This window comes from Megalobrama amblycephala, linkage group LG16, assembly GCF_018812025.1.
Source record: "Megalobrama amblycephala isolate DHTTF-2021 linkage group LG16, ASM1881202v1, whole genome shotgun sequence".
NCBI lineage: Eukaryota > Metazoa > Chordata > Actinopteri > Cypriniformes > Xenocyprididae > Megalobrama > Megalobrama amblycephala.
Window position 1 is genome coordinate 31462285 of NC_063059.1, and position 12729 is coordinate 31475013.

Genomic DNA, 12729 nt, shown 5'->3' on the forward strand with positions numbered 1-12729 from the left:
GGGCGTGACTACATTCTGCTAACATCATAGTCTGTTTAAAACATAAGATCTATATACTTCATATACTTAATTTGCTCACAAGGCTTGTACATTTGAAAAATGTTGGCTAACTCTTAATTAGTTTACTTTGTGAGACTATACTGTGGAAATGCATCGATATGGGCTCGTAAGAGCACTTAGAAAACAGGAAATTAACACTTCAGTGTGTTCACAATTTACAATTGCTTTGTTATATGGAGAAGTTCAGTAGCCTTGGAGACTAGCCTATTTATGCTATAGGCTTCTAGCTAGCTAAATGAAGTAGACTGCGATCTATCAAATTTGTTTGTAATGCACCTTTTGTGTCACACAATTTCTTACCTTGAAAAATGCGTTCACAACCATGCAACTATGTTATTGTAATTTAATACATAAAGTAATACATCCTTTCCATTCAACTTTTGGCCCTCAACAATAGAATAATAACAAACAAATAAAAAAATAGTTTAGCTTTTAACATCTTCTACATGACACTGTTTCTTTTCATGGCCATAGGCTAAAACAAAATAAAAAAATCTACTATTTCGGTCAAAAATAATTTCAGTCCTCCTTGTGTTCTATGGTATACATTCCTGAAGATCGACTATAGAAATTGTACAAGTAGAAATTGTACAAGTAGGCATGAAAGTCTTTGCAGGACATGTGTTTGCACAGCATCCTGTTTTGGTCGTTCTATAATGCCTGAACAAAGTCTTTCGCCAAAGTGGTTCAGCATAAATCCCTCCCAGAAGCAATATGGCGGAATAAGTCCCGCCTTCTAAAGCCAAGAGCCAATCGCCAACTGGTAAAGTCATCGCGTCACTTCAGCGGCCGTTAGAATCACCGGTTTCTATAGAAACAGTCAGACGAGCGCCTCCGAAGAGACGCACATTTAGGTCTGCGCATGCGCATTAGCTTGATCCAGCCTGAAAAAATACATTTGTCATGATTCGAGCGTTTAGAGACTAAATTTATGAGTCGGTTGTTGTTAGATTTCATTGGTGATTTCAAATATGAAATTTAATCGTAAGGTTGGCGAACAGTTTTGGAGAATCTGATGTTTCCCCATTCAAAGAGATAGGAGCTGCATGATGCCCAGGATGCCCGAGAGGCGTTTCAAAGATGGCCGCCGAGTGAAATGACTTGTCTTAAAGGGACTTTGGTGATATTTATCACCAGTTTATCAGGAAGTGACGATTTTGTTCTCTTCGGCTCACTGGATTGATACGCTGCTTTATTTGCAATTATAAAATGGTTAGTTCCTGTCCTTGATTCTGATTGGTCAATAGTAGTGTTTTATTCACAATAAAACACGGCTATGACCGCTTCACCCAACGGCTCTGTGTATCATTACACAGCACCCTTAGCAACCACTCTTAGCAACGTAAACAACGTAAACTGTATGTTCTCAATTGATATTGTTCATTGAAGCTTACCATTTTATGTAGAATAGTATTATGAGAAAGAGATCGAGTGAGCGAATTTATTACCAGAATTCAGATTTAGTATTTTCCTTCAGGTCAGTCATATGTTCATAATAAAAAATCTGCTTAAATGTCCGATGTATTATCTTGTCCTTTTAACAGTTAAAGGGGTGGTTCAATGTTTTTTTCTAGGCTTGATTGTGTTTTTGGGGTGCAATGTGCTCAGATTGGTTAGGGCCCAGTGTAATCCAGAGCCATAGTGATTCGCTGAAGCGTCCGGAAACGCCACACCCCTTACCATTTGTTACCGGTTACGTGGGCTTTCAAATTCGAACGCATTGTTTTATTGTTTTTTGAGTCGTAGCTGGGCGCCGCGGACAGTTGCCGAATGTCGCCGCCGGTATGCGTACACTCGTAGAAAACAAAGGCTGTTTCTCAATATGCGTTCTTCAGCGATCTTGCGTCCTTGTGTTCATGCTTTACGTCATCATCAACCGTCGAAGTTTATTCTAATACTCAAGAACGCAAGAACGGAGGACGCATGAAAGTACCCGGATGTGTTCTTGATATCGAGGATGCATCGAATGCAAACTTGAGGGAATCGAACCGTTAAAAATCCCAGAAGACGCTGTGGCAGTCGACGTACGGAAGCCTGTAAGCTTTAAAGTTCTCGTGAGATTCCAGCTACAAGCTTGCAAATACGTGACGGCTCGTGAAAGTAGACCGTTTGTTTTGCTTAATTTTAATAAAATGATAACCTGAAGAAAGCCTGCAGTATTTTTATTGGCATATAAAAAATAATCTTAACATTGACAAAGCATAACAGCCAAAGGCTACTCATTTTCATAAATACACGTGAAATAAAAAGATATAAAATTATATGAAAACATGTCTATAATAATATGAAAGAATTTTTTTAACAGGTTATGACAATTGTTTGTGATGTTATGTTGTATTTATTGTGCATTAGCCACTTATAATATGCTGGGACGGTCAGTTGAGCAACAAGATCGCAGCACATCTCAATTCTCAAATGATGCGTTCTCTGTCCTCGCGTCCTTCCGAGATTGTTCTTTCAAGGTCGCCTGGCAAGACCGGACTCCACAAGAACGCAAGTCCGTTCTCTGCGTTCTTGGAATTGAGAAACAGCCAAAGCGTTCGAATTTTAGACATGGCGCGGCGCTGAGCTTCGCGTCCGGTGTGCGAGCCCCTTAAGAGCGGCAGCATTGGTTTTCAGCGTGAATGTCGCGAAAAACACACAAAACACATCCAAAACGGGAAAGAGCTTTATGATTGACTATACAAATAGCTTTGACACAAAATCTGAGGTACATATTTAAAAACTGCAGAAAGCAACAAGGAAAAAAGCTAATGGATCACTGCAATTCACAGAAACAGCTGGACTCCAGGCAGAGAAACATGGATTTGCAGTTATCATTTTGTGTCAAATTGTTGGATTTTGAGGTAAAATCATACCGTATATATTGTATTGTTATATTATGTTGACAACTCATCAATTAAATATTTTCCATCTTATATTCTGCATAATTTGGGGTTTTTCAATAAACAACACTGACAAAAACTATACTATAAAACTATATATGTTTTAGGGCTGGACAATATGACGATATAACATTGATATAAGTGATACGCGGATTTAAACCTACCTATATTGTAGATATAAAATATTCACAGGCAGATTTGCTTTATGTGTCTCCCCGCCGTCGAAATCAGGCACATATAAATGTCAGGACTCCAGGCTGCATGTCAATATCCATGGATTAGGTTTATTTGACAAGTTGTAAGGAACAGAATCAATTCCAACCTTTAGTGTAATCCGTTAGTTTTACTCGCGTTTTCGCAGTTTCCCTATTAAATCCAGTCACGCAGCAGGTTCTTTTGCCACTCAGTCCAGCTGAGGGAGCGCGCTTTCGGCGGAAAGTGACGTCGATGCATTGCTGTATCAAATTGAGCCCGAATCAGACCCAGATGAACAGCAATCGCGGCTTTTAAAGGACGTTTAAGAAAGGTTCATTTAGTATTTGTGTCAAAGTGTTTAGATGCTGTCACTGCTGTTTGTTAGCTTTCAATATACGGTTTTATCCTGATTAAAGCTTTACTATAGCTGAATACATGCCTGAGTAGTCGCATTTTTGTAAAGGTAGCGTTTAATTTACGGCATGATCAACTGTTTGTCTATGAACATATAAGTTTGTACAAACAATAAAACGTACTTACAGTTTGAAGCCAATAAACAGCAGCTTCTGCTTTTAAAGTGGGAACTGCTTCTTTCAGTAATAGCTTTTGTGCATTCAGTAATAGCCATCCAGCATTAATCTCATATAGATTCTGGAAGCTGTCTTCAGCGCCGCATCCAGTGTAGAAAATATCACAGATTATAATGGGTTCTATTATCTTTTGCCGCGCCGCTAGCGTCCGGTGTAAACAACTCTTCCGCTTTCATTATGCTGCATGATATGGCCTCGCCCACTTTGTTGCGTGTTCCCGGAAGCGTGTTTTGCAGGGTTTATGATGTCACCAACCCGGGAAGAAGCTCGTTGTAGTCCAAACCGGTCGTTTTTGTAGGCAATAAACTGCCATAACTTTAAAGAACAATATCTCCGTTTGCATTGAACTTTCTGCACTGTAACTTTGCAGATACTGTTTATGCTCAAGCAGCAACATTACACACTAACTAAAGTTAAAAAAGTGAAATCGCATTGAACCACCCCTTTAAGGGGTTTTCCCATGACTGACAGTCGCTAGTCAAAGGATTTGTCAGTTGCGTCTTGTTCCGTTTTCAAAACAATTCAGTTTTTTTAATGTAAAAAGTCTTCACTGACTGACTCACTCATAAAGACTTTACCGCCATCTAATGGCGTAATAATGTAACTTCTGTTGCTGTTGACGGTCAGGGACTATTTTTTCCAGTGGAAGGAAGGCTATTAGTGAAAGTTTACTTCATGAAAGTTGCACTGATATACTTTAATATTTGTATTGTATTGTATAACCATTTTATAAAAGCAATAAGGTACTCGAGGCTAATGCTGTATCGTGAATAAGCCACAGCTGAAGGGGTTGCAACAACACCCTTCGGCCGTGACATATTCACGATACAGCACAGCCTCTCATACATTATTACTTAGGCCTACATATTTTATGCAATATTCCAAATTTGCCTGTGAGAAGGAATAGCGACTGTAGAAAGCAAAAGCCAAATCGCGGACATTTTAGGCAATTTACATTTTTTTAGGTACAAAAAGAGGACATGTCCAGGAAAAAGAGGACGTATGGTCACCTATCATTGTCCTTTGAGAGCAATGGGCCATCCTTAAATGCTATTAGTAAAAACAACCACTCAATTATTTGTTGTACCTACACTTTTATTCAGGTATCGTGTGTGTCAGAAGTGCTTCAGTGACAGATGTATGACACAGGCTACACTGTAGTTTAAATGCAGCAAACTTTAATGGACAGAATACCGTAACTCTAGACCATACAATAACTTCTAAACAACGGCTAAATAATAACAGAGAACCCTAACTCAGTTTGAGTGTTCCAAAACAAAGTCAAAGAGCGGTAACTGGAGTTATGGTGTTCTGCCTTGGTTTTTCATGGGCTTTTGGAAATTACTGTCAATACAACCCATTATTAAAAAAAAGATACTTCCACGTGATAAATGAGGTCTTGAATGTCCCAAAATATCAATAACTCATTTTTGACCAAAACTGAAGTTACTGTCTTTTGTAGGGCAGAATTATAAAATTAACTTTTTGCCTCTATTATTATTATTATTATTATTATTATTTATTTTTACCTTGTCATTATTGCTGTGACAAGGATAAAAGTGGGGAAATGACATGAGTGCCGTGAGTGCTCAAAAAGTTCATAATTAAGTTCTACTTTAAAATACAAGCTCAACAGGTAATATTTGCAGTCTAGATTGTATTTGTTAACATACAGCCATTACACATTAAATCAATCCAGTTGCCACCACACTTTCAAAAATGACCAGATATGATCTTAGTGAAAATACACAAAAATAAAACATTAGGGACTATTAGCCCAAGTCACGCCCCTGCTGTTATGGACTGATGATTCAAATCTGATGGTGCTTTTTAAATAAGCTTATTGGCCTCAAGCATTGTGTCAACTTCTCAGGAATCAAAGTAGTATTCTATAATACTAGATAACTGTATACTCTCCATGAACTGAATACATCCAGAGAGAGAAAAAGGGCTCAAAAAATCACTCTGGATCCGTCACATCTAAGCCACCTTCTGTTTGAACTTTTGCAGTCTGGCCAGCACTATACAGAGCACTGAGCACCAGAACAGACAGGCACAAGAAAAGTTTTTTCCCCCAGGCAATCATGAGCAGTTAAATGTTCTCCCCACTGTGCAATGACTACCATATGCAATATCACTTATTGATACAATACCATATCTCTTCTTATTGCATTCCTTTCCTTGTTAATTCTAGTAAATACAAATTTGTTTATAGTGTGTATCTTATTCACATATATATTTATTTTATTTTTGTATATGTGTACTGTTGTTGTCTCTGTGTACTGGAAGGTTCTTCTGTCACCAAAAAATTCCTTGTGTGCAAACATATTTGACACTAAAGCTCCTTCTGATTCTGATAAATATAATAAATACTGCTTCATTGTGATATGGTGTTTCAAGGTACACAATAAAATATTGCATAATTTTTTTCTTGCCATTCAGTAATACATTTTCATCGTGAAAATGTATTTCTTGCCATTCAGTAATAAATTTGCTTGAGTGCAGCTGGAGTGCCCTTGAGAGCCACCAGGGGGCACTCCATCACAGACTTTTGCCATTCCATCAAAGACATTTCCCCATAATTCATTGCCCGGTCTCATCATCACTGCATTTCTGAGAGCTGTCTTCCTTCTCTAGAAAATCTCTAGGATCGCCCTCAAAGGTCTCAATTTTTCACAAAAACTCTCCAATATGATAATTAAGTAGGTGCAAACAGGTCTGCATATGTGTATATTGAGAAAAAAAAAAAAAAAGACACCCATTCATTTTTTTTTTTTTTTTTTTTGTTTATTTTACATGACAAATATAAGACATTGTAATACATATCAGAGCATATAAAACAAAGAGTACCAACAATAACTAAAATACAAAAAGGAAATGTATACAAAAAAATAGAAAAAAAAAAAAATAGGATACAAAGTACTACATAATATTAGGGCAGTTACATGAACTTGAAAAGCTTCAAAATTTGTATTGTTTTTATAAGCTTTTTGTTTTGTGATCTCATGTTTGAAAGAGTTTCAAAAATATATTGTGAGATCGGTGTTATAAAATGTAATATATGAGGGTTTCTTTTGAGTTATTTTTGTCTTATGAATATAAAACTTTGCCAAAATAATTAAAATATTAATAACATAATTTTGTTTTTGAGAAAAATATGGGTTTTGAAAACAAAGTAAAATGTCATGGGGTTCTAAATTAAGAGTTCTGTTTATTTTTTTTGTTATGTCTATTTTAAAGTCAGTCCAAAAAGAAATAGAAAAAGGGCAATAAAGAAATAAATGTTCAATATCCTCAGATGATGTGTTACAAAAAGTACATTTATCACAGACAGTTTGGATATATCTACTAATGGCTGCATTTACAGGATAACATCTATGAATAATTTTGTAAATGATTTCTTTTACTTTATTAGAAATGATATATTTATATGGTAAAGTCCAAATGCTGTGCCAAGATATACAATGAGGTTTAAACCATTTTGATTGACATGAAGGAATGGATCCAACATTAAAAGAATTTCTTATAAAATTGTTATTAAAATGTTTATCAAAAAAGGAGAGACCATTTACAAAAAGTTGAGGATTTTGTAAGGTTGTATTACTAACATCTACGTCTGAGAATTTGGTTAACATTATTATGCCATTGGGTATAGCCTTAATTACTCTGTTGTATTCTTTTTCATTCACAAAAAAAACCATATTTTGAAATAAAGTTAGGGTATGTATATAATTGCCCATTTTTGTCAATGAGCTGGTTAACAATTAAAATGTTGTGTTGAACCCAATTATCCATGTATAATGACTTCTTATTATGAATGATATTACCATTGTTCCATATAAAACATCTGCTAGGAGAAAAATTGTGTTTGTATAAAAGTGACCAAAAGAGTAATGCTTGTTTATGATAATTTGCCAAAGCAACAGGAAGTTTACCAGTTATATAAGGACATTGCAACAAAAAATTTAAACCCCCAAGTTTTTTAAATAAAAAGTTTTTAAGCCAATTAATTTTTAGAATTTGGTTGAAAGTAGTAAAATTAAGAACATTTAACCCACCATTAGATAATTTATTAACAAGGATGTTCTTTTTAATTTTATGAGGTTTGTTTCTCCAGATGAATTTAAAGAGTAATTTATCCATTTGTGAGCATATATCCTTTGGAGCACTAAGAGAAGAAAAAAGGTATGCTGCTCTCGAGAGGCCTTCTGCTTTACTCAATAAAATTCTCCCTTGAATAGAAAGATCTCTTGTTAACCATGAGTTATATTTCTTTTGCATCTTTTCAATAACAGGCATAAAATTAGAGTTGACCATTACATCGGTATTTTTAGAAATTTTAATTCCCAAATAGGTTACTATACTTTTAACAGGAATATTACACACATTGGATAGGTTGTTGTTTTTGAGTTGTAAGATCTCACATTTAGATAAATTTAAATACAAACCAGAGAATTTTGAAAAGCTATATTTATGATTATATTCAGAGCCAAAGGTACCTCAGTACTATCCCAAGAAAAAATGTCGTGTCATCAGCAAGTTGCGATATTTTAATTTGCCTTTCATGAATTTCAATTCCTTTAAATGGGTGTTGGTTTATCATATTACTTAACACTTGAGCTACAACTAAAAAAAGAAATGCAGAAATTGGACATCCCTGACGGATGCCACGGTTTATTTCAAACCTGGGAGATGTTCCATTAGCAAGTTTAATAGAGCTATTACTACCATAGTACATAGTTTTTACACTTTTGATGAAATATTGTCCAAAACCAAAGAGTTTTAGGGAAATCAAATATAAACTTATGGCTTACTGTATCAAAAGCTTTTCTAAAATCTAGAAAAAGTATTAAAGGGTCTCCATTTAGTAAATTGCTATATTGTACTAAATCAATAACTAAACGAATGTTAGAGGATATATGACGTCCTTTCATAAATCCACATTGAGTTTCATCAATTATCTCATTTAAGGCATTTTTCATACGTTTTGCAAAAACTGCTGCCATTATTTTATAATCATTATTTAATAATGAGATAGGTCGCCAATTTTCTAGTAATAATTTATCTTTTTGAGGTTTAGGGATCAAGGTGATGACACTCTGTCTAAGTGATGTAGGTAAGGATCCTTTGTTGATGGCTTCTTCATATACCGCTAAGAGGAATTTAGATATATCGTTTATAAAAGCTTTATAAAATTCTGAAGTAAGGCCATCATTTCCAGGTGATTTGTTATTTTTTAGTGCTTTAATGGATATCTCAATTTCATTTAGAGAAAGGTTTCGGAGAGCATTCAATTTGACTTTCTAAAGATAGCATTTTTGGATTTCTAATTGTTTTAAAAGGAATGGAATTATCTTGATTTTCTTCTAATGAATAGATATCTTTATAATACTTAGAAACAAATTTAGAGATCATAACTAGGTCTTCAGTAACAATGTCATTAATTTTTAGCTTTCTAATCAGACACATTTCTGCATTTCTTTTTTCAAGACTAAAAAAGTATTTACTGTTTCTTTCACCTTCTTCCATCCATTTTCTTCTAGATCTTACAAAAGCACCTTTGGCTTTTTCTTGATAAATATTATTTAGTTCTTTCTGTAAATTTTCTAAAATATCAGTATTGGGTGGGTGGGGTGTTTGAGTTAAATTTGAAATCTCTCTGATTATTTCTTGAATACGTGTTCTTTTTTTCATAGCCAATTTTTTCCCAAATTGAATGCTAAATTTTCTTACTTCAAATTTTAATAGTTCCCACATCATGCCATATTCCTTCTGAATATTTGCCTGTTTCCAGTATTTATTTATTAATAATTGGATTTGTTTCATATAAACTTCATGGTACAAAAGTGAATTGTTTAGTTTCCAATAACCTACATTTCTAGAATTATACTGTATATGTTCAGATTTAATCTTTAAGGTTAAAGTTTTGTGATCGGTGAGAATAGCTGGGCAAATTTCGGTTTCTAAAACTTTCTGTTCTAAATCAGAGGAAATCAGCCAAAAGTCAATTCTCGATTGCTGAGTTATTTGCTTATTGCTCCATGTAAATTGTCTAATGAGGGGGTTTCTATTTCTCCATATGTCTATGAGAGCTAAATTATCACAAAAATTCTGGAGATTGTTATTCTTATTAAAAACTTTGGTGGGGAATCTATCTAGAACATTATCATGAACCATATTGAAGTCTCCACCAATAATTATCTTTGTCATTGGAAATTTAGTTGAGAGAATATTGACATTTTCCTCTATAGTTTCTAGCAAATCAGAATTTAAAGAAGAGGAATTGTATCCATAAACATTACATAATATAAACAAATTACTACTAGTTTCAATAACCAAAATAACCCAATGCCCTTTGACATCACATTTGTTACAAAGAATTTTCCCTCTGAAGTTGCCTTTTAATATGCTCACACCCGCTGAATGATTATTTCCATGTGCTAACCAAAGATCATCACCCCACTGGTTCTTCCAATAACAAAACATCTTCTGCACTTGAGTGGGATTCTTGTAAAAAAATAAAATCTGCCTTCATCTCTTTACAAAACAAAAATATTGCTTTTCTTTTTACAATATCTCGAATGCCCTTTACATTAAGTGATATCAGTGATAACTCCGTTATGAAATATCAACAGGAGAGAAAAGAACAGAAACATGAAGAGGGTTTAGTCCATCCTCAACTTCAAAAGCAGAACAGACTTGAAACAAACTTCGATAAAATATAGGCTAATTAGTCCACAATATGAGCTCAATATGAAAAGTAGCCTATATATATAAACATCAATTATGAACCAAGAAACCTTGTTAGGTTTGAACACGATGAGTTTGTGGCCATGCATCTAAAGGGTCTGCAGAATGCCAAGTTAGCCGTATAAAGTTCAATCCATCTTTTGGCCCTTCCATATCGAGCTTGATTTCAATACCTTCAATGAACGCCTTGGATCCGACATAGTAGGCTTTTCTGTTGTCTTCACGTGCTTTCTTCACATGTGGCCACAGAAGCGATCGTCCTTTTCCTCTTTGGTTAAATCTTCCACGAAGCGAAGCTTGTGTTGTTTCAGGAATTCGCTGTTTTTGGCATTTTTCCAGATGGCATCTCGCACAGATCGCAAAGCGAACAGGGTACCCAGATAGCACACGTACGTCTGCAAGACGTCTGTTAAAGATCACTTCATCTGGAAAGCATCTGCTGTTTACAAACATCTGATAGACGTCTTTAAGATGTCAGTTTTACATACATTCTAAATCATAAACATCTTAAAGACATCTTCTAAACGTGTATTTGACATCTGACAGGATACGTCCCATAGACGTATTCCAGATGAGCAAACAACCTAAATAATACGTCTTCCAGACGTAAACACACACATCAAATAGACGTCTCCAAGATGTACGTGTGCTATCAGGGTAGCGTTTCCCAAAAGCATCGTAAGCCTAAGTTGATCGTAGCTCCATTTGTTTCAATGGAGCTACGATCAACTTAAGCTTACGATGCTTTTGGGATACGCTGCCCAGAACAATGACGGCACGAATTCTGCCCGATTGCGGTTTGCCAAGCCTGTGAGCAATGTCAATTACTTCAAAACTTTTCTTGCAAGACTCAGGGGCAACAACTTTGCAAATTTCAACAACTTTCGCCCTCAGATCTTCGTTCGGTTGCTCAGAGAGACCATAAAGACGCAGGCACCAGCGTCTTTTGTAACGTTCAGCATTCGGCGACTCGTTCTTCCAGATTGACAAGAGATTTTTGCTGCTTCGCGAATTTCTCACCTAGCTTGGTTTTGTCTTCCTTAAGCTCCTGAATTTCCACGTAAAGATGATTTAAGGATGTTTTGAGCTCCTCGATTGTGTTGGAATTAGTGATTATCATCTGCTCGAGTGAATCTGCCCTTTGATTAATTTTCAGGGTGAGCTGGCCGTGATGATGTTTTCCTGTAACTCAGACAGGGAGGGCTCACCTCTGTTTTTCTTTGGCATGGGGCTGGGCAGAGTTTCCCAAAAGCATCGTAAGCTTAAGTTGATCGTAGCTCCATTGAAACCAATGGAGCTACGATCAACTTAGGCTTACGATGCTTTTGGGAAACGCTACCCTGGTCAGTGGAGTATCGGGAGCGGGAGGAAGAATTACTGGTAGTTCTCCTGAAGATGAATCCGTTGGAGAGGTGATTGTGCAATCAGCTGAGTAGAAGTGGTCTGAGATTGCTTTCTTTCTTTTGTCTTTGGCGCTCATTTTAAACGGCTTGTTGATGAGCCACGCAGTTACGTCTATCTTGATCCCAAAATATCAGTTTTTCTATGACAGTTTTTTTTACACGATGGTTTCAAGTTTGTTTTTGTTTTGTTGTTTTTTTAGATTTAACACATGACAAGTCGTTTTAAAGAGGATAGAAGCAAAACCCTACAGAGCGTTTCAACATACGTCTGTCTCGGTCGCCATCTTGTCTCGACCCCCAGGGACACTCATTCATGACAACTGGACAGCTCAACAATAGATGAAGTAGTTTATGTGAACTTGAACAAATGTTTTTTATATTAGGCCTATTTTACATCTAATTCATTATTTCTAAAGAACTCCTTCAGGAGTGTGCATTAAGTTGTCACTCTATAAACAAATAACTCCCTTTAAAAAAAAAAAAAAAAATCTTTTTTAATGTCATAGACTATGACAGACTAGGATTATTTTATTTATATATATATATATATATATATATATATATATATATATATATATATATATATATATATATATATATATGTGATCTGTCTATTGTCTTAATAATTATGTCTGCTAAGCTCTGCTAAACATTATTTTAACAGATTTTCCAAATTAAAAATCAATAGAATACATAGCCTACCATATCAGCTTCAGGGGAGGTCTGGAGTAACAGTAATTGATCAATGTTACTCTGGGTCTGTTGTTCTTCAGCAGCACAGACTTGGCTATCACCGGCATGCTAGTCAGACAGTCCACAGTTCATTATTTTCATCATTAGTTGCAG